The sequence below is a fragment of the Sceloporus occidentalis genome, unplaced genomic scaffold (genome assembly GCF_023333645.1).
Source record: "Sceloporus occidentalis isolate IW3139 unplaced genomic scaffold, rSceOcc1.0.p SCAF_3, whole genome shotgun sequence".
In the NCBI taxonomy this organism is placed as follows: domain Eukaryota; kingdom Metazoa; phylum Chordata; class Lepidosauria; order Squamata; family Phrynosomatidae; genus Sceloporus; species Sceloporus occidentalis.
The window spans coordinates 69,944,989-69,970,217 of NW_028316983.1; the positions used below are offsets into that span (position 1 = coordinate 69,944,989).

At 41.3% G+C, this 25,229-nt stretch overlaps 1 protein-coding gene across 13 annotated transcripts in view; it reads left to right on the forward strand.

Moving 5' to 3' along the window:
• Positions 1-25,229, forward strand: part of PTPRF (protein tyrosine phosphatase receptor type F) — a 686,838-nt gene that overhangs the window by 100,750 nt on the left and 560,859 nt on the right. For 11 of the 13 annotated variants that reach the window (XM_089514947.1, XM_089514950.1, XM_089514953.1 and 8 more), the window contains exon 2: positions 9,072-9,158. The gene's annotated coding sequence lies outside the window, so the exon portion shown is untranslated. Of the gene's footprint in view, positions 1-9,071; positions 9,165-25,229 lie in introns of all 13 variants that reach the window. The other 2 variants (XM_089514948.1, XM_089514949.1) reach the window with 1 other exon arrangement.

Below are 25,229 nucleotides of genomic sequence, written 5' to 3' on the forward strand. Positions count from 1 at the left end.
TCTTGATTTCAGTATGGCCTTTGACAGAGATCCCCATGACATTCTTGCAAACAAGCTAGTGAAATGTGGGCTAGACAAAGTAACCGTTACATGGATTTGTAATTGGTTGACTGGCTGAACCCAAAGGGTGCTCAGCAATGGCTCCTTTTCATCCTGGAGAGAAGTCACCAGTGGGGTCCCACAGGGCTCTGTCCTGGGCCCAGTGCTATTCAACATCTTTATCAATGCCTTGGATGACAGAATTAGGGGCATACTTATGAAATTAGTGGATGACACCAAACTAGGAGGAGTAGCTAATACCCCAGACGACAGGATCAAAATTCAAATTGACTTTAATAGATTAGAAATGTGGGCCAAAGCTAACAAAATGAATTCCAACACAGAGAAATGTAAGGTACTGAACTTTGGACGGAAAAATGAAATGCATAAATATAGGATGGGTGACACCTGGATGAACGAGACTACATGTGAAAGGGATCTGGGAGTCCAAGTAGACCACAAGTTGAACATGAGACAACAGTGCTATATGTCAGCTAACAAGGCCATTGTTATTTTAGGCTGAATCAATAGAAGTATAGTGTCTAGATCAAGGGAAGTAATGGTGCCACTCTATTCTGTTCTGGTCAGGTCCCACCTGGAATATTGTGTCCTGTTCTGGGCACCACAATTTAAAAAGGATGTTGAGCGTGTCCAAAGAGCACGACTAAAATAGTGAAGGGCCTGGAAACCATGCCCTATGAGAAATTACTTAGTGAGCTGGGGATGTTTAGCCTGGAGAAGAGAAGGTTAAGAGGTGATATGATAGCCTTGTTTAAATATTTGAAGGGATGTCATATTGAGGGGGGAGCTAGCTTGTTTTCTGCTGCTCCAGAGATTAGGACCCAGAGCAGTGGATATAAGCTCCAAGAAAAGAGATTCCACCTGAACATTAGGAGGAACTTCCTGAAATTAAGGGCTGTTCGACAGTGGAACACACTCCCTCAGAGTGTAGTGGAGTCTCCTTCCTTGGAGGTCTTTAAACAGAGGCTGGATGGCCATCTGTCAAGGATGCTTTGACTGAGAGTTCTTGCATGGCAGGGGGTTGGACTGGATGGCCCTTGTGGTCTCTTCCAACTCTATTATCCTATGATTCTATGACTATTCCATTTTATTGAATGGGACGTGAGCATTCAAGAATCTTCTTATCCATGGTGGGGTCTTGGAATACTAAACCGCAGTGGATACCAAGGGCCCGCTTTATATATTTATATCTTTTGCTAAGACCCATTTATCTTTTCTTATTTTCCCTTCTCAAAACTCTTGAAAAATGGTTTCTTGCTAATCTATTAAAATACACTGTTATAACAGAATTTGAAGGCCATATTTGGTGTGCCAAAATTTTAATGTAAAACATTCAGCATCTGTCAGCATAATATCCTGCCTTTATCACCTCATTGAATTTGCCAGAGAAATGCTGATAGTAATTTGCACAGCATCATTTAATCTCCTTTGTCAAATTATGAAGTTGTTATTGATTTCCAGCTGCTGGTTAGCTTCACAGAGTTCTTTGCATCTTAACGTTTTTGCTATGGATTCTCATGCTATGTTACTTATTCTTAGAACTGTCAATTAAGAATAGATGTCTTGAACACTGGGAAGCAAATACATTCTCTCTAGAGCCTACAGTCTGCACTCTTATTTCAAATGGAATGTTGTCTGACCTAGGATGTAATTAAATAGTGGCTATAGCTAGTAATAACCAGTAAATTAAAGCATGCAGAACTTTCATGTTGTTTGTAGCTTTAGGTAAAATAGCTAAGGTGGTGAAATTGCTTATTTCAAGGAGAGAATAGTGCTTCTTGAACTTAGTCACCTTTAGTTTTAGGACCATGTACTTATTTTCTTAGCTTTGTAGATATACACGTGGAATAATTTGTGATAATTTTATGCTCTTCACCTTGACTCTGTGATGGTATTTCATATTCAATAAAAAAGTCAAATACTGTAACGGAATGGAAATACAAAACTGTATGTTTAGTTAAAATGCCATGTTAGCTAATTGCATTCTATCCTGTAGTTCCACCCCAGGAAGTTTGCATTTACTCATATTAAATAAAAAGATTTTTTTTAATGAAGGTATCACTTAAAAGACAAGTATAACTTTATAGGAAAAAAGAATTAGGTAATTAAGGATTAAGTAATTAGGAGTTGGTCACAAAATCCAGTGTATTCTCTTTTTGGGGCAAAGCAGAAGGAGCAGCCAGAGGCTGCTCCTGCCCTGATCTCCACGAGACCATGGTACCCAGATGCTGTGGTCCCGAGTGTGCTCACTGCTGCAGTCCCAAACAGGTTGCAAAGAGGGGAAGTAAGACACTGCTCCTTTTGCAGCCAGGTTTGGACTGTGTTAGGCAGCACCTGTATGGCCTCCACGCAGCCTTTGCACAATTTTTCAGGCCTTGTCTGAAAAAGAAGAAGGCCCTCCCTCTATCCACCATCATCCAGAGGGAGAAATGGGCAGGACAACTCCAGGCCTAGCCTGAAAAAGAAAAGGCCCTCCCTCTATCCACCATCATCCAGAGGGAGAGATGGGCAGGACAACTCCATCAGACTTTGCCTGAAAAAGAAGGCCTTCCCTCTACCTACCATCATCCAGAGGGAGAGATGGGCAGGCCCTCCCTCCATTCCATCTGCCATGGTCCAGACATCAGAGGGAGAGAAGAACTGCTGGACCTGATCCCTTCCCCATTGCCATTCCCTTTTCCTTTTGTGTCTTGTCTTTTTAGATTGTAAGCCTGAAGGCAGGGAAATGTCTAATTTAAAAATTGTAAGTCGCTCAGATAGCCTTTTGGCTGAAGAGCGGGGTATAAACACTCTGAATAAATAAATAAATAAATAAATAAATATCCAGGGGTGTATGTCATGTGTATGTCCTGCCCCTAGAGCAGCTCAACGACGGCCCTTTTGGGCTGTCTGATTGAGGCCCCTGTCCCATTCCCAGTTGTGAGTTTCTGGGCCAATCCATATTAATAAAGGCTCACACTGGCACTCTCTTTTAATTAGAATTGTTTTAATAATAATAATACTAATTTATATCCCACCTCTCTAATTGGCTTTTTATTTGATTAGATTATACAGTGCACCCGCGTCATACGTGGACGCACTATACACGGCTTTTAGCATACGCAGCGCGCAAGAGGCGGCACTTCCCATTTAGATTAATGGGGTGTGTGCCTGTGGCACGTGCGCACCACCACCACATACACGAGCCCCATTATTTTCAAGCCAGAAGCAGCTTTCTCCCTCTCCCCAATTCCACCTGGGGCAAAGAAGGCAGCAGAGGCCAGGCAGCAGCAAGAGGGCGTGGCAGGAGTGGTAAGCTTCAAAAGCCACTCTCCCAGCCTTCAGGAAGACCAGCAAGCCAAGCCAGAAGTAGCTTTCTCCCTCTCCCCAACTCCACCTGGGGCAAAGAAGGCAGCAGAGACAGGGCAGCAGTCAGAGGTGGTGCGGTCCCTCTCGAGGCAGGCCTAGGCAGCGAGGTTCTGGGGTGCAGCACAGCAGCAGCAGTAACACCACTGCACCCCAGCTGATAGGAAGAGTTAGTTGGGACATAAACTTACAGATAGCTGACCTGGAATGGGAAGGAGGAAGACCTGAACTTATTTGGTAGTTCATCCTCCTTAAGTACATTGGGATCAGAAAACAATAAGATCAATGGGATGTGAGGGGGATGAGTTGGCTGTGACTAAACTGGGAGCAAGAATTGAGGTTGTGTGGGGCAAAAGAAGATATGGTGACAACAGAGTGAGGCTTTGTTACAAAGAAAGGCAGGATCGATGTCTGAAAGCGATCCCACCTTCAGCTCACTCTGTTACCCAGAATAGATTGGGGAGCTTACCAACCATGCCACAGAACCTTGCAATGCCAGGTCGGTAAAGAATAAGACCCACATTATCCATGACCTCCTTGTGGATGAGGAAGCCGACCTGGCCTGTTTTACAGAGACCTAGCTGGGGGATGATAGTGCCATCAGTTGGAATCAAGCCCTCCCAGCTGGGTACTCTGTTAGTGAGCAGGTAAGGGAAAGTGGGTGAAGGGGCAGAGTGGCTCTGGTCCACAGAGATAATCTCACCTTGACCAGGATACCTATCCGGAAAACTGACCACTTTGAGTGTACCTCAGCCTGAAAACCAAGGATAGTATAGGGATTTTGTTAGTATACCGTCCACCCCGTTGTCTAACAGACTCCCTATCCGAGCTGATACAGCTGGTCTCGGAGTTGTTGTTGGAGTCGCCCAGACTTATAATTCTGGGTGACTTCAACATCCCACTCGAGACCAGTCTAACAGGTGCGGCTCGGGAGTTCATGGATTCCATGAGAGGCATGGGCCTATCCCAGTTGGTTTCCAGGCCAATGCATTGCGCAGGTCATAACCTTGAGGTGGTCTTCAGTACGGAGCAGGAATATCCGTGGGCGGAGGTAACTAGTACCACCGCACTGTCATGGACAGATCATTTCCTGGTCAAGGCTGAACTAAGAGCCACACTCTGCCCCGTTGGGGGTGGAGGACCCATTAGAATAGTCTGCCCTCGAAGGTTGATGGAACCAATTGGATTCCAGAAAGCCTTAGAGGGTTCCTTGGTTGGTAATGCCGGTGATTCTGTCAAAGATTTGGTTAATATCTTGCCAAGGCCATCAACACAATTGCTCCCAAGCATCCTTTCCAACCCGCTCCTAATCATAAATCATGGTACACTTATTATTTATTATTATTACGCTTTTTTTTATGCATGGGAGTCCGGAACGGATCCCCCCGCGTAAAAAAAGGGCGCACTGTATAATTGAAGGTTAGCTGTGGATTCATAATGCAAATGCAAGTATCCCATTCCTCACCCATATAGACCAATTAACTGTTGAAGTCCATTTCAGTTGCAATAAATGAGGCTTCCCTGAAGCTAATACACAGATAATATCCAATTCCCTTTGTCTTTACCATATGAACACCACCAGTTTCCCCCTGATATACATGCAGTTAAAAGGCAGGATGTCTCTAATACTGTTGTGGTGAACTTATAAATTTTCCTTCTTTTCTCTTCATCTGATGTAGCTGTTTCCATTTTAAAACTTAGCATGATTTGTCTGATCAAGAAAGTGCAGTTAGTTTTAACTATAGTTTATTATTATTATTATTATTATTATTATTATTATTATTATTAACCTTTATTTATAAAGCGCTGTAAATTTACACAGCGCTGTACATACAATCTTTTTAATTGGACAGTTGATTCCCTGCCCTCAGGCTTACAATCTAAAAAGACACGACACAAAGGGAGTGGTGGTGGGGAAGGGGCCTTTCTAGTAGGATAATACATATAAAATACATAGCAATATAGGAAATGATTCAATAAAACAGGCACCAAAAGAACATCAAATAGTAAGCGACAATTATGCAATGCCTGGGAAGGCTTCTCTGAACAGGATGGTCTTCAACTCCGTTTTGAAGCTGGTTAAAGAAGTGATGGCTCTTGCTCACGGGGGAAGAAACCAGGACCATAACCCATATATGAAGAAAGAAGCTAGGCAAATCTGATTAGAATCAGCCAATCATAATTCAGAGAGTGCTGTGAGGGGTGGCTATGTGGAGAAAGTGTACAAATTAGACATTTGTCTGCTAAAGGTGGAGACAGGAGTCAGATAGGAAAAAAGGATGGAATAGAGGCCTGTTACAGACAGTCCAAAATAAAGCTGCTTCGAGTCACTTTGGAGGTATGGTATTTCAATGATGCATGAGTCCTAAGAGTCCAAAAGCCACACTAAAGCTGCACTCCAGTCCTTAGGACCAGAGCGTGGTTTTGGTGTGGCTTTTGGACTCTTAGGACGCATGCATCATTGAAATACCATACCTCCAAAGTGACTCGAAGCAGCTTTATTTTGGACTGTCTGTAACAGGCCAGAGTTAGGGTTGTTAGAGACAGAGTTAAGATCTGAATACAGTTTTGGGGGCTTGGAATGAAGGAAGAGTTCAGGGATTTCTTGTTTAACTTATTTTGTTATATAATAAATCTTATTTTCTACAACTAAGTTTGACTGATCCATTTAAGGATTGATAAACGACCCACTGATCAACGCAACCATTTCTCCATAATAGGGATCACCTTGAGGCTACAGTACCAGATCCAGAGAGCGATCTTGAGGGTAAAAGGATAAGGTGAGTGATAGGAGCCCTAGGGTTAGGACTGCAAGGCCAGGCTGAAGAGGGATCCCATCACACCACTGTGCCCTCCTTCCGACCACCATCTTGAGGGGGAGAGAGGCAGGCCAGCAACAACAGGCCTCACCTGAAAGACAAAGAGCCCTCCTTCCGACCACCATCTTGAGGGGGAGAGAGGCAGGCCAGCAACAACAGGTCTCACCTGAAAGACAAAGAGCCCTCCTTCTGACCACCATCTTGAGGGGGAGAGAGGCAGGCCAGCAACAACAGGCCTTGCCTGAAAGAAGAAGAGCCATCCTTCCGACCACTATCTTGAGGGGGAGAGAGGCCTATGTGAGAGAGCATAGAATCATAGAGCTGGAAGAGACCGCAAGGGCCATCCAGTCCAACCCCCTGCCATGCAGGAAATCCAGATCAAAGCATCCCCGACAGATGGCCATCCAGCGTCCGTTTGAAGACCTCCAAGGAGGGAGACTCTACTGCACTCCAAGGAAGTGTGTTCCACTGTCGAACAGCCCTTACTGTCAGGAAGTTCTTCCTAATGTTGAGGTGGAATCTCTTTTCCTGCAGCTTGCATCCATTGTTCTGGGTCCTGTTCTCTGGAGCAGCAGAAAACAAGCTTGCTCCCTCCTCAATATGACATCCCTTCAAATATTTAAACAGGGCTATCATATCACCGCTCAACCTTCTTTTCTCCAGGCTAAACATACCCAGCTCCCTAAGGTGTTCCTCATAGGGCTTGGTTTCCAGACCCTTCACCACTTTCCCCCTTCCCTACTGTCGTTCCTTTCTCCTTTTGACCATCCATTAAGAACCCAAGCCCTTCCTCCATTTCATCTGCCTTGGTCCAGGCCTCGGAGGTAGAGAAGAACTGCTGGACCTGATCCCCTTCCCCACCACCTCTCCCTTCTCCTTTTGTGTCGTGTCTTTTTAGATTGTAAGCCTACGGGCTGGGAACCATCTAACTAAAATTTATTTTATTTTATTTTATTTTATTTTGGCATTTATATCCCGCCCTTCAGCCCTAATGGCTCTCAGGGCGGCTTACAATTACTGTTTTTAATCAGACAGTTCCCTGCCCTCAGGCTTACAATTTAAAAGACATGAAACAAAAGGAAAAGGGAATGGTGGAGGGAAAGGGGATGAGGTCCAGTGGTTCTTCTCTCCCTCTGAGGCCTGAACCAAGGCAGATGGATTGGAGGGAGGGCTCTTCCTTCTTCCAAAATTTTCTTCTGCAACAGAGAGCATGTACAGAGCTGTGTAAATTTATAGCGCTTTATAAATAAAGGTTAATAATAATAATAATTGTTAGTAAGAATTTTGGGAATTTTACAATGCTTGACCTGCCCCCAGAAAAGCATCAAGTGCTTGAATCCATTTCTGTAAAAGAGATCATTCCCAGTGATTGGACAAGCGGTAATCGATACTCTAAATAATCTCATATTATGTTTCTCACTGAACTGATAATTTGTATGTTGTAATCTGCATTGTAACAGCTTCCAGAACATAACTGTTTGTAAAACCTGGAAATGATTAAACAATGGCTTTTCACTGTTTTTGCCTAAGGGGAATATTGCCCTGCAGTAGATATCACTGTCTCAAACTCAGAAACTATTATTTTACCTTCAGCCACCAGGTGATTCTCAAATGTCACTTAAAAGTGCACAGTCACTTGCATATTTCAATTAGAGGCTCAAATTGTGTTGTACTAGGCAAAAAATTGTAGGAAGGAAATGTTGACCTTTCTCAAATGTTTTCTTCACACTATCAAAAATGTGTGCTTTAATTAGATGAGCCCCTGAAAATATAAGACCTTTGGCCCTTCAGCATATGTCTCAGAAAGAGCTACTGAAAAGACTGTCAGGAATTCTTAATGTTAATTCTGAGTCTGGTTTTCCATAGTGACAATAAATATAAGAAATGGAGAGCTTGACTTGCATTCCTATTGATACAAACCTAGATAATGAACATTCTTACTTGAATTGATGTCCTACTCATGAAGGTGTGGTTTAATCATGCAAGAGCTTCTCAGGGAATCTTTTTGCAATTTGGGTCTTTAAAACTGAACAAATGAGTAATGTTAGCAAGTAATTGGTTTGGGGGTTGTGTTTTTAGGACTGTAGAGTTAGTACAGGGATGTCATTTCCAGATTCTGTACTAGATCCATGTATTAATACTTTGCAAGTCCTGTATATTTTGAAGAAGACATCATAGCGTTATCAGTGTGGTCGGCTTCAGCTTACTTTTCAAGAGAGTTTAATTGCATTACAGAAGTAAGAGCTTGTATTGGGACTTAATGAGGAATTGCAGTTGGCTCTTCTTTCAATCATAGGTATCATTGGCATAGCTGGTCTATCAGCTGGATGAGTGAGTGTGAGCAATACAGATAAGAACAGTGTTGAGATTCCACTCAGTATTTTCTGAAAGAGCAATGGATGAACTGTACATTGAGGACATAGCAAGCTCAAGCTCCTCCAGGCTAGAAACTGTGAGGATGTTCCTATTGCAACATTGGAACCATTGTTCAATATGCCAGGCAAATCTGTGCGTGCCAGAAATCCATTGTCACAGAACTGCTTTTATTTTTACAGTACTTGCTCAAATGTGACCCTCATTGGCACAAATTAATTAGGCTAGTTTCCATTTTGTGCTTCACTGATTCTCTCCTCACCTATAATAATAGCTTTCTGAATGCCTCTGAGAAGGAGTATGGCATCTTTTAGCCATAAAAAGTGTAATATTCTTAGAGTTTGTTTGGGAGGCATGCTGTAGATATGCATTGGGAACATATATAATGTTCTTCTGTGGACTGGCAGCATATATGGTTATTTTATGGAGACTTTTCAATGTATACTGAGATTATTATTTTCTTGTGTTTTGTAGGGTACTACCTGAATGGGTCTGATCAGTGTGAAAAGGTTTGACAACTTTTGCTTACGAAGGAGGTGTGAGGAGGTTTGCTGCAGACAGGTGAGTGTAAGTTTGCACCATACATTATATGTTTAGTATGTACCATTGCAACTTCTTATGAATTAAAAGTTTATCACCTTTATTCATCATTCTCATCTAGTTCTGTGAAACCACAGAAAAGTTTTGGACAACTTTTAAAAAAAATTATCTGGAAAAACAAGCAATTGCAAAAAAATTTCAGTTGAGAGCCATTGTTTGAAAATTAATTACTGTGTAAATATAGCCTGAAGAAAAAAAGATGTGCTGTTTTCTGTGAAGGCTGAGCTTCTGCCTATGAAATTGTCCATAATTTGTTTGGGTTTTTTTTGTCTGGCATGAATGTGCTGTTTAAACAGTTCAGCTTAAAAATTTTTTTTAAATAGCTGAAATTGTTTCCTTTAGACTTAATAATAGCTTATGTCAGATTTTAGAAAAAAAACTTTTTTATTGTGAAAATCCACACCGGATGTAGTCAGTTTCACTAATTAAATTCAAATTTACTAATTAAAGTCAAATTTACTAATTAAATCAGCATGTTTAGTACTAGCAATATTGCCCCACTTCCTCAATTCAAATAATTCCACTTAGCTTATTCTTATATCCATTTGAGGCTTTTAAATAACTCTAGAGGGTTACATTAACTGAAGAAGTGCAAGGAAAAATGATAGTCTTTCAAAAAGGCTGTAAAGGATTTTTCTGTAGACATAGAAAATGCTCATAAAATGCAATGGATTAGATACAGGATGCCCCTGTGTCTCATGGATGAGATTCCTATATGTTTGGAATTGAGACACAGTAGAGGATCTTGCAAAAGGAAGTGAGAGATGATGACTTTTGCTGATTTCTGCTTCTCCCTGCTACCCTTCCTCATCACCTCTAACACTACAAGAAAGGATGTCTCAATCTTCTTGTTTTTAGGGGCCACAGAAATTAGTAGGGAAAAGGAAAAATGAGCAGCAATCCCCTCTTCCTACCATTCGCCTAGCAAGAGTGTACTGTGGGTTGAGTTCTTGTTCACAGGACCTTTGGAGCCAAATTAACCTCTTTTTTAAAACCATAAATTCCAAGCAGAACTTTATAAATAAAGACTGTAGCTGATTACACCTCTCTTGACATCTTGCACCATGTATTAGACTTAACCAGATGATCAGAGAATAACTGTGGATCTGCTCTACTCCTCTAGATTAGGGTAGCACCTGTATTTAATTTTTAATTTTTAAAAATTCTTTACTGGAAATGGTTCCTCATATGCTGTAGGAGCTGTGGGGAGGATAATATCACCGTCTATTGACCCTTTCCCAACCTGTTTTAGGCCTAGGAGTGGACTTCATTGGAAACAGAAAGTGACGAGAAGTTACTTTCAACTGGACGGGAGTCCTCCCAGGCTTAATGCTGTCCCAAGGGTTCAAAATGTAAAAAAATGCCCCCAGCCCCTTGAGGGATGCACAGGACTTTCTTACTTCATTTTTCTTTTTAAATTGTGGTGCAAGGGGCATTGGGTGTTTGGAGAGCTATAAGCAGCCACGAGCAGCTATACTTTGCTCACCCCTGCCTTAGAAGCTGAGTGTTGGTTTTTTCAGCCTTTTACAACCAGACACTAAAGCTACAAAGATTGCATGCAATTTACAACTTCTTCATTTTGTGAATGCCAAAAAATAAACCCCTTGTGTATTGCTCTTGCCAAACTTGTTAAGGATGGGCATAGGATTGAAATAGAATGCACACAGACTAAATAGAAACAAAACAGATACTGATTGTAGGCGGTTCATGTGTTTGATCAACTGATGTTTACGATGTTCTGGATACAACTGTACTTTCCCTTGGTGATTAGGTTTGTAGTTTGGAAATATTTTTGAATCCATCATAGTTACTAGAAACAAAGGGGATACCCTGGATGGTTTGGACTGTCTTTTATTGTTCAGAGTGATACACAAACTACCTACTTTGCCATTACAGAAATAGCCTTTATACTTTATGCTTTTGTATGATTTCTCCCTTTGAAAATGTGCTGGATGTTCAGTTGGTCCCAAAAAGCTTACCTACACTGGTAACTGGGACAGGATGATTATACCATGGTATGCCAGGAATCTGTCATCTGCAGTTGCCCATCCATTTCTGGGTTCATTTAAAAAGGATGGTTGGACTCTTTAAAGCTATCTATGACTTGGAGTCAGGTTACCTAAAGAAAAGTTAATTCCCATATCTATCCACTTTGAAGCAAAGGTTATTGTCTAAAGCCCTTCTCAAGGTGTTCTTGCCTAATGAGTCAAGATGAATGGCCTTTTCAGTAGTGGTGTTCATTGGTTATTATCTTTTCAGCAACAGTAAAGACTTCCCTGTTCTCTGGGCATTTTAAAAGAACTGTCTCTAAAGATATCCACAGTGCTTTCTTTAGTTGCTGGTTCTTTGTGGTGTATTATTTTTCCCCCATGTTGCTTATTTTATCTTATTTTTAATGACTTTCCCCCCCATTGTTTACTGTTTTGCATTCATAGGCTGGCATTCTGTTAGGTATGATATTGTAAGTGAAATCCTGTAAATGTTTACTATTCACATTTACGAGCATGGTACCATTGCCACACTTGTAAATGCCCCTGAAACCCATTTGAAAATCCATCCAGCAACATAAGGGATGGAGTTCTATAGTTAGTAAAGTAGAGCATTGAAGGATTGATATGTCCAGCTTCCCACCAGTAAGCTGCAGTGCAAGGAGCAACTCCTCAGCACTCTGCAGCTTGATGGTAAGAGAGCCTGGACACTTCATCCTTCAGCATCCTACTCGCTAATGCTGATGAACCTCATTAGTTGGTGCAGTTAGCTGAATTTTAAGGAGGGTTTTGCAAGTTACATTTGTAATTGGAGGATACCATGACATTGTGTTGTACTATACACCATGTTGAGAATTCCAGCTATTGGGAGTTATAAATGCCTAAACAAACAAATAAAATGAGACAGTATAAAGTGGAGGAGAAAGAAGAAGAGAGAATATAAAAGGAGGATACTTTCCATTGTGGAAATCATTCCATGCTGATAAAGGAAGAATTCCTGATTCCCTTGACTCCATGAAGCTGGATACTGGCTTCATTAAGCAAAATGGAAAATCTTTATTCCCAAATATCTCTGGGAGGTCTCTTATGATTACTTTAACTGGATTGATATATTATGTCTGGGATGGTTGGCAATGTGATACTTTATTCTTTTGTATTGCTCGAAATAGTTTGCAGTATCCTTTAACAGAATGAGTAAAAGGTGAACTTAAATTAACAATGTAAAATAGATCATCCCACAAACAACCGTATGAATAAATTCTCAATGCTTCCCAGTAGGATTTTGTCTTGCTTTTTACCTGCTAAATGTGCATATTAAAGAAGAATTTTTAAGCAGTTGTATGTCCTGAGCTGTTGGGATGTACTGAACTATGATTCATTAAAAAAAAAAAATCTTCCCTGTTATCCATTTGGCCTAGTTTAATGCTAACTGTGTGAGTTATGTTATACCATTTCTACCCAGCATGATTTCCTTAGGCAGGTCTTAATTTTCAAGTTAGTTAAGAGACATTATTCATTTTAATCTTAAATTCCTTTATTTTTTTGGCTAGCTTCATTCTAGCTTGCAATTTCTTCTTACCCTGGAGTTCATAGTTATGTGTTTGGAGAATTTGGGGTAATGTTGGCATGGACTGATGATTGATATCATAATGGCAATTTTTATTTTTAATTGTTTAATCAAAGCCACATCTAAGAGTTCCATGAATCTGACAGTTAAAGAGAATTTGTGAGAATAGTGGATAATTGTCTCCTTTTTTTTTTTTTTTTTTACTGCAGTGGACTAACACAACTGCTTCTTTGAAAACAAGTTACTAAATGCAGTGTGGTAAAAGAGTTGTATAGGTATTGGCAGACAGGCACTTAAAATAGTACAACTGGCCCTCCACATTTGCAGTTTTTGTGGAATTGATTATTCATGGATTTGATTAATATGTTCTCTCTAAGTCCTCCAGGCCAACTCTGTTGTTAACCTCTGCTGGAGGTTGACCATAGAGTTGTGCTGGAAGACCTAGAAATTCTTAGAGAAGACACTTCTTTAGGCATTTTTAGGTCCTCCAGCTTGGTTATATGGTCAAGTTCTGCTAAAAATTGACCACAGAGTTGCACTGGAGGACCTAGAGATTGCTAGAGAGGTACTCTGAGATAAAAATAATAGTTTTTCTTTTAATTTATGTTTTTTCAACTTTCCCAGGGGCCCTGCAGCCCTAACCCCAGCGAATGTGGAGTTTGAAAAGTTTATTACTGTGGTATTGGTTGGACATCTGTTCCAGAATCCATGACTTCATGAATCCTTGAAGTGCAGATAACATGTCAAAAATTTGCTGAGAATTTGGAACTGGAGATTCTGTTGGGGGAAACAAATAGCTCTCTCTATATCTTACAAATGTATGCAATGTTATTGTTATTTAACTGTTTCAAAGCGAAGTTACGTGACCAAGAATTTTGGATTCAGTGGTGAAATTAAGAGACAGAAGCAGTAGAAAACCATGAAAAATGCAGAGGTTTATTCCGTACTATACTATAAATTTCCCAGCACATTTTAAAGTACAATCAAGCAGAGAAAATCTGGTGAATACCATTAGGCCATAATGTAAAAGGCCTGCTGACAGTTCAAAGATCACTTGTAAACTTATAGTCTTAAAAAAACAACTAAGTTAGATGTTGTACCATTTTGGTTGTAGCTTGTTGTATATGCATTTTAGCCTCTTCTGTCACTGGTAGTAAATTAGAAGCAGACAATAAATTCTCTTCTAGATAATAATCTCATTGTGAAGGCAAAATATTTCAACTTGCAGGTTGGCATTCCAGTAACTGAATGTTACATGTTGAAATACGTTCAGCATATTTCTTCCAGAATCTGAGGCAGATCTCTTGTCTATCCTCTAGTACAGAGCTCTGTATGCTTAAAATTTGATTAAAATGCAGTCTTTGTTGAAGCACTGAATGGGCTTAACAGAAACGAACTCTTAATCTCTTTCAACTGTTTAATGTTTACATTGACACATTTGAGTTAGATGCCTGAGTGTGTCTACTTTTTCTTACTTTCTCAGTCTTAATTTCTGATGAGTTGAGAATATAGTCAGCCCTTCTTATACACAGATTTTTTATACATGGATTCAAGCATCCATGGTTTGAAAATGTTCAAAAAAGTATAAATTTCAAATATCAAACCTTGATTTCCCATCTTTTATATGGGACACCATTTTGCTATGTCATTATATTTAATGGGACTTGAGCATCCACAGATTTTATTATCCACGGGGGATCTTGGAACCAAACCCCAGCGTATAACAAGGGTCCACTGTACAGGGGGCAAATCACATGGTCCTAATGAAGTGGCTTCCAGCAGCTTTGGAGGCATGCTGATTAGACGACACGTGCCTCCAAAGCGGCTGGAAGCCATACTGAGGCTACACTCTGGTTGTTCCTTTGGATTGGAGCAAAAAGGAGCTGGGATAATCTGGCTCCTGGAAGCCCTGGCAGTGAGCATGGCCCACCTTGAGAGTGGGCCATGCAGCTGGCAGCATTCGGACCCACTTCTGGCTGGAGCGAACCTGGGCTGCTGTTTCCCTCCCATCTACTCCAGCCCATGGTGTTGTAGCACTGTGTAATTATGGCGGGTTATAGACCGCCCATTTGGGGCGGTCTGCACCCGCCCCTTTCCCCGGAGTATCGGGGCCTCAGTGGCTAGAACGGCAGCCGCTGAGGCCCCGATCCGCCGCTTTTCAGGCTGCGGGGAAGCAGCAAAATGCCGCTTCCCCACAGCCTGAAAAGGGGTGTCCCTGGGGCTTCAAGGACACCCCGCGGCGGTGGGGAGAAGAGAAAGGGGCCGCTTGGCCCCTTTCTCTTTTAGTCCGCTGGGCGCAGCCGTCTGAAGGCTGCGCCCAGCGGACTAAACCAGGAAGGAGCTCCGAAACGGAGCTCCTTCCTGCTCCGTGTTCAGGGCACACTAAGCGCCCTGGTGCGGAGCAAGGACGTCACGTCTGCATCGCCCCGTCTAGAGGCGGTGCGGCCGTGACATCCTCACGGCGGTGGCCGTATGGAAGGGCCGCCGCCGTTTAGTGCGTGACGAGCACGCACTAGGGTTAGGGCGGTGCGGAAGCACCGCCCTTTTGTAACCCTAGTGTGTGCTCGTCACGCACTAAAGTGCTGGTGTGTAACCGGCCTATACTTCTGTAAGGCTTATGTTTCATCACATCTTTGATTTCATGGTGGGCTTGTACATATCCTGTCTGGCCAATTCAAAATATAACACTTCCCCCTTTCTGCTTTGGCTTTTGATGGCTGTCAAAATTATCCCAGCTATAGCTTTCTGCACTTTTGATATAGTCACCATAATCTAATTTCTCATTTAAGCTGTTTACTGGTCAGATGAAAGTGCTAATAACTATTGGGCTAAATATCACTATCACCCCTTGTTCAAATGCAGGGTTTATCTTCACTAGATAGAATACTTTGGGCTGCCCTGGTGTATTCTGGCCCTGAATACCTCATTACCTGTTCTCTCTGTGCAGTGATGACAGGTGGCAGCCTCCCAACATGATCCCTGTTTGTTGCCCACAGCATCATAATGAGGTGCCAAGCCATGCTGTCAATGCTGGGCACCTTGGTCTGACCTCAGAGTGATTTGCAGCTGTAAAAGTGCCTCTGGACAGCTTGTAGGGACTGCATGGGAAGGTAACTGCCCATTGTTGCCGCTGAGAGTGCCAAATACCTGGAGTAAAAAGGAAGGTTTTTAAATTCAGGTTAAAAGAAGGAAAATTCAAATCAGGGATGGATATTATGAAAACAGTCTGCGCCCTATTCAGAGTTTTGATCTGCCATTGTGTAAACAGGACTCAGCAAGCCCTGTGGGAATCAGGAGTAAATAACTCATGTAGACAAACTTTTAGACAGTGGTGTTGCCTCTTTTTAAGAATATCCTCAAGAATGGCAATATGTCATGATACAGCATTGCCACTGTGGCATAGAGTTTCAGAGGGAACACTGTTGGACTGCTAAGGGAAATCATGTGGCTGGTTGTATTGACAGAAAGATTTTTTTCCTTTTTAACAATTATGTCCACTCCAGCCATCTAATTTTTAATGATAAGATGACCACCCTGTCATCCAGAAGTCTCCTTGCTTTTGTAGCTGTGTGCAGTTGTATGTTTGTGTGGAAAGAAATCACCATCATCATCATCAAATCATCATCATCTTTATTTTATATTTCCTTTTTGTCAAAATGGGAATCACAGCAGCTTACTATTTAAGACAATAGCGCTAAAATAGAATTCAACTTAAATAAATTTAAAACATACATTTTTAAAAAGATAAAAAGCAATTAAAAGCCATTCAGTTTAAAACCATCCAGGACCCTCTTAAAAGACTGTTATTTTAAAGCCTGCTGGAATCAAAAGGTCTTTGCTTGCCGGTGGATGGACAGCTAGGAGGGGACCATTCTACCCTTCCTTGGAAGGAAATTCCAGAGAATAGAAGCTACTACTGAAGAGCCCGTACAACCATTCCTGTGAAGATGGTGGAACTGAGAGAAGGGCCTCTCTTAAGAATCTCAGGGCCTGAGTAAGTTGATAAGAGATAATCTGTCAGACAGCTGGGACCTAAGATGTAAATTGCTTAGGGAATGGTCATGCAAAATGGATGGGGAGCGAATATTCATTCCAGATTTATGTTTGTCTACACAGACTGGCAAACATAAATCTGGACTGAATATCCCCTCATCCATTTTTCATGACCCTGTTTGTTCAACTTGTATGCAGAAAATATTATACATTGAACCCTTGTTATACGCTGATGTTTGGTTCCAAGATCCCCTGTGGATAACAAAATGCGTGGATGCTCAAGTCCTATTAAAAATAATAACATAGCAAAATGGTGTCCCTTATAAAAATTGGAAAATCAAGGTTTGATATTTGAAATTTATACCTTTTTTTAAAACATTTTGAACATGGATGCTTGAATCCGTGTATACAAAATCCATGTATAAGAAGGGCCGACTGTACAGAGTGCAGGTTTGGACACAGAAAAAGGAGAGTGAAGATATGAGAAAGGAATATCAACAATTTAAGATATGCAGATGATACCGTAGTACTGACAGAAAACACCATGGATTTAGAACAGCTGCCAAGGAAGACCAAGAAAGAAAATGCAAAGGGCAGGCTTACTGAACACAAAGAAAAAAATAGTGACCACAGAGGATATATATAGATTCAACATAGACAGTGAGGAAATTGAAATACAATAGAGTCTCAGTTATCCGACATAAACAGGCGGGCTGATAGTCAGATAGCCGAAAATGTCGGATAATCTGGAGGGTCCAAGAAAAGCCTTGAAATCACTATGAAATGCAAACGTATTGAAGTTTTATTGCAGTAACAGTAAAAGTAACGTTGCAGTAATGTTACAGTAACAACATTTTTTGTTTGGGGGCATGTCTGAGGGCATGGAAATGCCTATAACCACGCCCCCAAGCAGCCACAACGTTGGATAATCCGGAATGTCGGATGACCGAAGGATGGATAATTGAGATTCTACTATAGTAAAGAGTCCCCTTGTCTTGGATGAAACATTGTTCAGAACGGGGACTGAAGTCAAGAAATCAGAAGAAGACTAGGAATGGGAGGAGAGCTATGAAAGAACTAGACATGATCCTAAAAAGTTAGGATATATAACTGAACACAAAAGTTAGAATCGTACAAGCCATTGTTTTTCCCGTTGTCACGTACAGATGTGAGAGCTGGACAGATAAGAAAGTGGATAATAAGAAAATCAATTCATTTGAGATGTGGTGATGGAGAAGAATGCTGTGGGTGGCCAAAAATACAAGCAAATGGCTCCTAGAAAAAATGAAGCTTGAAATCTCCCTGGAAGCCAAGATATTTGAGGCTGTTGTACTTTTGCCAGATCACAAGAAAGCATGACTCACTGTAAAATACAATAATGTGAGGAAATGTGGAGGGTTATAGAAAGAGAAGAAGACTGCATGCTAGATGGATGGACTCAATTGAGCAGATAATGGGTATGAATTTATAGGAACTAAACAGAACAGTGGAGGATAGAGAGTCTTGGAGATGTTTCATCCACAGGGTCGTCATGAGTCAGGATCGACTTAAAGCAAGTTAGCAACAACAAGCACAGACTGGCAGTGTATGTCAAACATTTCAAACAAAGGGTCTTTCCCAAGTCTACTGGGAGATTTTAGTAACAAAACCTGCACTTTTTGCATTCAAAGCATAAGCTCTAATTCTTAGCCATACCCATCCTCAAATATATATTCCATCGCCTGCTTGCCATTAGCAACATAGGTCTGCACTATTTATACTAGTCTCTAGACTGCTTAACAAATGCTCCCTGGGCTTTTAGATAGAAGTATCTCCCAATGCACTTGGAGATGCCAAAGATTGGACCTGGGGTCTTTTGTATGTCAGGCATTGCTGTAGCCTTACAGGCCTTCAAATATGTATGCCATGCATGCACACAGAGACACATACATAAACACACAGATGCACACATGCACAGACAGCCCACCCTACAGAAATAAGCCAGGGGTCTGTTTGACTGTCTGCTCTGACTAGTAATAGTTCTTCAACGACTGAGTTTTTTTGCCCCTAGTCCTGTTACTTGAGATACTAAAGATGGAACATTTTAGTGACTAGGACCTTTATATCTACATGGTATACATACAGCTAATGAACTATGAGAAATGTGACCCTTCTTTTCTTTGAGGCAAAGTGCTGTTTATGCTTTTCAGTCTAGTCAGTTTGTAATATTAAAGGGACAGAATGAACGTGGTGCCTAAATAGTGTGTTTCCTAGGACTGTCACTGTACAGTATTTTAGCCGTAAAGTATAAAATAGCTTTGTTCTGTTTTTCCTCTCTTTTAAATTTAATCCAGACTAATAGTAACGTAACAGCTTCATGATTCAGCAGGTGGTTAATGTTTTACCTCTTGATGCAAGGAGAAAGAGTAACTTTGGACTGTTCCCAGTCAGCATTTTTTTGGGCAGCGGGGGGTGGGTGGATGCAGTTCTGTTCTTTGGAATTTGTAATAAACACCTTAGATACAGTAGGATCCTCTTAAATACAAATTCTATGTAACAGATGACAGAACATAATGAAAACATAAACTGTTACACAAATAAACCTGTCATATACACAACACTGCTGCTATAAACAGCTGTAGAGTGTACACACTGGGTTATGATGTTGCTTTTGGGGTCAACTTTGTATTACATAGTGAAATCAGTAAAACATTAACTCTTCTTTGGAAATAGTGTTTTGTTGTAAGCCTCAGGTTAGGCTAGATGCAGTTTTTTAAATGATTGTGTTGTAAAAATCTACTAAAGCTGATTCAGACAGTCTGGAGTTGGAAAGAGAAGTGTTTTTCGGTTTGACATGTTTTAATATGCTATTGAATTAAAGGTCTGCTGTTTTCTTTTCATTCAGTGCAGGGTGGTGGAAGGAATATTACAATCAGGCTTTTATTATCCTCATTACCTTATTTCTTCTTACGTCTTAAGTTTTTGAGTACATTTAGCATAGCAGTATTTATCTTTGCTCTACTTCATCCTAACCAAACTAAGTCTGCACCGCTTATTCCACAGGTCTGTGTTACATGTTAAATTAAAGTATCTAATTCATTTTGCACAGCATCTAAAATGAACTACAATATTCTAAGATGCCTGCATAATTCAAGCAAGGTAATTTCACCCCAGTGAGGTCACCATACTGTGAAACTTCAAATAATTTGGATGACTTCTGAATATATGTAGTTCATACTTTGCATAATGATAAGTTTTCAGGTCACTTACTTTGTGACCCAGCATTCTTTCCCTGACATATTTGTAATAGTGGGTAGTGGAAATTTGCTATGCTGGGCATGTTATGCTTTCCTTTCATCATTCCCATGCAAAAGATCTTCACTGCAGAACAACAGAGGTTTCAGTCAACTTTATTGCATCATAACTGATAGGGCTATTTCTTTTGTTCATGTACAGTCAGACAAATAACATGTTGAAACCTCAGTGGTAAAATAATCTAAAATGTTTAAGAGGAATGGAGTTAGGAGAGACCAAAATCCATCTAATATTCTGTTGCAAAAGAGGAATCTGGTTGGAGTAACCTGGATTTATCATCTCACTACTAGTACTTTTGGCTTCTTTCCTTTTTAAAATGTCTGTCTATAAAACTCCTTAATCCCGTCAGGAAATGTTGGCAGGCTATGCCATTGCCTCTTTGTCTCCATCACATACACAGTTCCTAATAATTTGAGCTAGTGCTGTATGGCACAGATTGTCCCCAATACATCCAGCCAATAACCCTACCTGTGTTAAGCCTTGGACCACTGATTCTCATCCAGCTGTGTGCACTAAGAGACTACCCAGGCATAATAATAATAATAATGATGATAATAATAATAATAATAATAATAATAATGATAATGATAATAATAATGATTTATTTATAGCCCGCCCAATCACGAAGAATCTGGGCGGGTTACAACAATAAAATACATCAATTACAATGAAGTTAAAAATCAAACCCTAGACCTACCACCCCCACTCAGTACTAAAACAGAATTAAACAATAATAGTATAAAAAACATTAAAAACATTAAAAGCATTTAAAAAGACAGAAACATAGGTGGGGAAGAATAGACCAATGAGGGGATAATATCTCTATGTCTGGGGAGGGTAACTAAGTTGGAAAGGCCTGCCGGAAGAGATCCGTCTTGAGTGCTTTCTTAAAAGCTGTCAGAGTGGGAATGTGACGGATCTCCTCCGGCAGGTCGTTCCATAGTTTAGGAGCAGTAGTAGAGAAGGCCCTCTGGGAAACTGATGTTAATCTAGATTTTTTTTGGCTGTAGTAGATTTCTTCCAGAGGACCTTAGTGTGCGGGGCGGACAATAGGGAAGAAGGCGTTCCCTCAAGTACTCTGGGCCCAAGCCATGTAGGGCTTTAAAGGTGATCACCAACACCTTGTACTTTGCCTAGAAACTAATAGGCAGCCAGTGCAGGGACTTCAAGACTGGTGTTATATGGTCATTCCTAGAAGCTCCTGTGATCAATCTGGCTGCCATATTTTGTACCAACTGAAGTTTCCGAACTTGGCACAAGGGTAGCCCCAAGTAGAGCGCATTACAGAAGTCCAATCGAGAGGTTACCAGTGCATGTACTACTGTTTCCAGGTCCCTCGGCTCCAGGAAGGGGCGCAGTTGGCGTATCAGACGGAGCTGATAGCAGGCGCTCTTGATTGTCACATCCACCTGAGCTGTCAGTTGGAGCGACAAGTCAAGGAGCACCCCCAAGCTGTGAACAGAATCCTTCAGGGGAAGTGTGACCCCATCCAGAACTAGCTGACACAGCTCCATTCCTGGATTCGGGGTTCCTATAGCGAGTACCTCCGTCTTTCCTGGATTCAGCTTGAGTTGGTTTTCCCTCATCCAGTCCATTACCGCCCCAAGACAGGCATTCAGAGGAGAGATGCCATCCTTAGTCACTGCTTCAGTCCGAGACATAGAGAAATATATTTGGGTGTCATCAGCATACTGATAACACCCCGCCCCATGTCTCCGGATGATCTCACCCAGTGGCTTCATGTAAATGTTAAACAGCATTAGGGACAGAATTGCACCTTGAGGGATGCCCGATTTGAGCTCCCTCTTGGCCGAACAACTGTCCCCAAGCAACACCATCTGGAACCTCCCTGAGAGATAGGACCGGAACCACTGCAATGCAGTGCCTCCAATACCCAACTCCCTCAGGCGTTCCAGAAGGATACCGTGGTCAATGGTATCGAAGGCCGCTGAGAGGTCCAAGAGCACCAGCAGGGTCACACTTCCCCTGTCGATGCCTAGACGGAGATCATTGACTAAGGCGACCATGGCAGTCTCAACTCCGTATCCCATCCTGAATCCGGTTTGAAATGGCATCTTTATAGTATAGCCATTGGGCATTATAGATGTTGGTGAAAATTAAAATAATTCCTATTGGTTGATTCCTTCATTATAGGTGGTGGCTTGAATTTGATTGGTTAATCCATGGAATCATTTGTTTTATAGTGATTAGGTCTACTCTAGTTAGGACTGTCGGTGGGATTCAGGCCTGTATGTTGTGGAATCATTTCCCTACCATGGTTTGGGGTAGCCCCTTTTATACAAGATTTGATAAAAACATGTTTCTGCCCATGCCTGAGAATTCTGTATGTTTCCAACACCCTCTATTATTACTTCTGTTTCTCCAGCCACTTGGGTGTTGAATGTTTTTGCAGAGGTTGATGAAGAATTTCAAATTATGTGATTTCCCCCCCTCCTTCTCTAAGCAAAGGTAGTAATAAACACAATGAATCTGGACTCCTGGTGACCCACAGCTAATTCCCAAACTGACAAGCATCTGCTAGTTTCCTTGGTAATTGCTTATTCTCAGGTGGCTGAATACTACTTGTCCCTTTACAAAATTGGATGCTGACCATTTGGGATCTCTTAACTACAGTCGTCCCTTGACATTCATGGCTTTGACACTCATGGTGTTGATCATTCCTGAGGTCAAGGCTATTGTGCACACACTCCTCCTCTTCTTCCTCCTCCCTCCCGGAGGGAAAAAGCCCAGGAATGAGAAGCTGAGAAGGCTGCATGTGCCAATCCTATCCCTTTCCAGGATAGAGAGCTGCCTCTTTCTCCAAAGGGTTTGGGGAATTGATCCCCCACCCTCCTCCAGGACAGAGAGCAGCCTGAGGAATGAGGCAGCTCTCCGTCCTGGGAAGGGGCAGGGAGCCAGATGATGGGACGGGAGGACAGAGAAACAAGAGGAGCGTGCATGCTCCTGCTCCTCTTCTCTCACCCACCTGTCCCTTTAACTGGCTTCCTGGCAGGGGGAGTTATTTGTGGTTTTTCCTCATTTGTGGAGGTCTTGTGCCCCTAACCCTCGCAAATGTGGAGGGACGACTGTAATTTGCATGCTAAAATTTCATTCATTATCAGAATTAACTACACAAATCACTCCAGAAGCTAGGGCTTTGGCATGTATTTTCAGAATAGGATGATAATCCAGAAGCATTCAGACCACCCAGTTAGCATTGAAACTTTAATTAATTAAACCCTCATACCAAGTTCGGAAGCTTCAGTTGGTACAAAATGCAGCAGCCAAGTTGGTCACTGGTACTTCTAGATTTGACCACATAACACCTGTGTTAAAATCTCTTCACTGGCTGCCGATTAGCTTCCGGGCGCAGTACAAGGAATTGGTTATTATCTTTAAAGCCCTATATGGCTTGGGCCTGACTTACTTGAGGGAACATCTCTCCCTACATAATCCCCCCCACACTCTCAGAACATCTGGGAAGAATCTTAGAATATCAAATGACTAGATTAACAATGACTTCCCATAGAGCTTTTACTACCGCTGCTCCTAAACCAGTGGTTCTCAGCCTTCCTAATGCTGCAACCCTTTAATACAGTTCCTCATGTTGTGGTGACCCCCAACCATAAAATTATTTTTGTTGCTATTTCTTTTTTTTTTCTTTTTTTTTAATAAAATTTTATTGTTAAAAACATATGGACATACAATATTACAAACACAAACATTCGGTGCAAGATCAATATTTTACACTTGGTTACATTATGAATCAATACAAATTATTTCAAATTTATATTCAATTGTAAATTTGCCCTACCAGACCGTCTAGCACTCCCACTCTTTATTTTCCTTTCGTCCTCTCATTATTACTTTCCTTACTTGGATTCCCATCTCTTGCTTCTTTCTATATCTTCTAACCCATTCTACCTTCCTTATCTTCCCTCTATTATGTCTATCTACCTACACTAACCTTCCACACTTACAAACCCCCATAACTACTTCTTATTAGTCCTACTTTCTCATCCTGTGCTTCGGTCCTTCTTCTCTCTCTTCTCCAATCATACTTCCCTCACATACTAACAGTACACACATATATTGACTTCCTCCTATCTTCTTCACCTAACTTCTACATAATTATTAACTTTCCATATTTCTATCTATTTCGTGGATCCCAAATCCCTTTAGTATTGGAGTTTCACCACTTACAAATATTCCTTACTGCTAGCCAAGTCTAAATCTCTTATTTAAACGATGTTACCGCTATCTCACCCCAGTTTGATTCTAGAAACTTAATTACCTTCTCCCATTCATCCTTTTTCTGCTTTTTGCCGGTATCATTAAGTGTCTGTGTCAATCTGTCCATCATTATTGCGTCATATAGTTTGAGTATCCAGTCTTCTATCGTAGGGCAATTTGCATTTTTCCATTTCTGGGCAAAAGTTATTCTGGCTAATGTGGTTAAATAATACAGTGGTACCCCGGGATACGAATTGACCGCGTTACAAAATTTCCGGGGTACGAAAAAGTTAGATTTAAAAAAACTGTTCCGGGTAACGAAAGATTTTTCGGGTTACGAAATTAATTTCGGCGCGTTTCGGTGCGAAATTCAAATCGGAAGCGCGGCTAGCGGCTTTCCAGCGGCTTTCCAGCGCCTTTTCGGGTTGCGAAATGTATCGGGTTACGAACGGCGCCGCGGAATGAATTAAATTCGTAACCCGAGGTAGCACTGTACAAGATTTTCTTTTCGCTACCCTTCATCTTATCATCCATAATGCCTAACAACATAGTTTCGGGTATCATTTGTATTTTCTTTCCCATTATAAGGTCAATTTGACTGCTTACCGATTTCCAAAATTTCTTGGCCTCCTTGCACCCCCACCAGCAATGATAAAAAGTACCTATTTCCTTTTTGCATTTCCAACATAGGTTGTTATTAATTTTTGTTGCTATTTCATAACTTTAATTTTGCTACTGTTATGAATTGCATTTTCATTGTTATAAATTGAATATAAGTAAAGCATAGTGATTAATCACAAAAACAGCCTCAGAGGATGGCAATGGCCAATCCCCTCTGAAGAAACCTGTCCAGAAAGCCCCAGGATAGGTTTGCCTTGAGCCTTGGGCATGAAGCCACACTCTCTCAGCCTCAGAGGATGGCAGTGGCAAGCCCCCTCTGAAGAAATCTGTCCAGAA